The sequence below is a fragment of the Metopolophium dirhodum genome, chromosome 3 (assembly GCF_019925205.1).
Source record: "Metopolophium dirhodum isolate CAU chromosome 3, ASM1992520v1, whole genome shotgun sequence".
NCBI lineage: Eukaryota > Metazoa > Arthropoda > Insecta > Hemiptera > Aphididae > Metopolophium > Metopolophium dirhodum.
The window spans coordinates 21,177,316-21,179,354 of NC_083562.1; positions in this window are offsets into that span (position 1 = coordinate 21,177,316).

The following is a 2,039-nucleotide window of genomic DNA, read 5'->3' on the forward strand; positions in this document are numbered from 1 at the left end:
ATAGAGGGTAATATGTTACAGGCCACATTGAACTCCATTTTCAAATATTTTAATCTCAAACTTTATAATATGTCTTTAAAGATAAGACAATTTTAAGATTTTTTTCACAAATTAATCTATACCATTATTTGAAATAAAATAAAAAATCGGAGTTTAATTCGACTTGTAAGAAATCTTCTTCTTTCAGATAAAAAAATAGTTATCGAAATCTGATAATTCTACAATGCTTAAGAGTTTTTCCTGTGAAGTAATTTCAACTTCTCTAAAAAGGTATCGATCAGTAGATTAGCGAAAAAGTATTATAATTCATAGGTGGCAACTAAAATTGAAATTATAATTTTCAAATTTTATAGAACTGCGGAAAATTTAAAAAAATCAACACTGGGTACCTGTATTATAATTTATAAATATAAATTGTATTATACATAATACTACATATATTATATAAAATGCTGATACTTGACTAATATTCGTCACCTTTTATCACATTTTGAATTAGTATGAAATACTTTAAATACTTTAATAGTTAAACATTTACTTAAGTGTATATTGTTCACCACATACTCCATAATATATACCTTCCTACATATAATATTACATGTATACATATTACACAATTATACTGTGTACAAATGAATATGTCATTTAATGAGTAGGTATACAACTAGTATAAGTACCTACTATATTTTTTGTGTAAACATATTACTACATATTTTATGGATTGATTTATGTATTATTATATTTAATTAAAAGTTATAAGTAATAGTGATTTTTATATTTTTGTTACGAATTTAGTTTTGATAAACAATAATATATTGTAATGATTTTAGTAATGATGTTTAACGTTTAGGTATCCTTAACATTTGAAAAAATCAATATAGCATAATATAATATATATATATATATATATATTAAGTTTTTGCTGCAATGTAAATAGGTACTTACTTCGTTTGTAATAAATTTAAAATACCTACCTATAATCTATATATTTGTTTTAATACCTATTTATGATCATTCAGAAGTCCATGGCTAGGTACCTCCTATACAGGCGTATAGCCATTGATTATAAACACTAGTAGTATTTATAATCAATACTATAGCCTATAAGTTATATACTTATATAGAAACTTTGTTAGACGAAAAAATAATACTTACGTACTCAAATCCATTCATAATTTCGTAACATTTTACAGGGTTAGGAATTTAGTAGATATATTAATGACTTTTAGATAATTTTCTTTTAGCCATGCATATTTTGAAGACTAAATCATAAATCTATTTGGTATGACGTATAAACAGTTATACTAAATTCAATTTTGTATTTTTCTTCCTAAATTTGTTTTTATATTTAAATCATTTTTAGTAAATCTTGTACATTGTATGTAATTTTCTTATTTTTCTAATTTCAAAGAACATTTTAAAAGAAATGTTTATATAGTATTATTAAAAACTAAAAGTATAAGAAATAGGGTAATAGTATTAGGGTTAAAATATTTATGTACTTTAAAACTCTAAAAATATTTACAAAAATGTTTGTTTAAGTCCATAGGCAAAAATAGGCAATACCATTTAAGATTTGAGAGAAGCTTCACCTTACTTTAATAATAATAATATTGAATAACCTTAAAAATATTAAATTTAATGTTTGAGGGGGCTTAGCCTCTAAATCCCCCCTTATTTGCGTCCATAGTTTTAACACATTTTATTAAATTTTATACAGTGTACCTAGATAATTTTCTTATTTTTCAGATTTCAAAGAACATTTACATAATATACCTATAATATAATATATTTTTAAAGAATATTTAATAATAACATTTTTAACGCATTCTATAATATCGTATTTAATTGTTTCAAGGGCATACTATTGTTTGGACATATTTGCATGCATTTTTAGTGTTTTTAAGGTCACAAACATCCTAACCCTAATCATTACCTATTCAACACGTACGCCTTTTGTCCCTTCTTATAATTCCTTTATTTATATTCCCATTAACGCCCAGTATATTTTTTCCTACGAACAACTAAAAATTATCCAC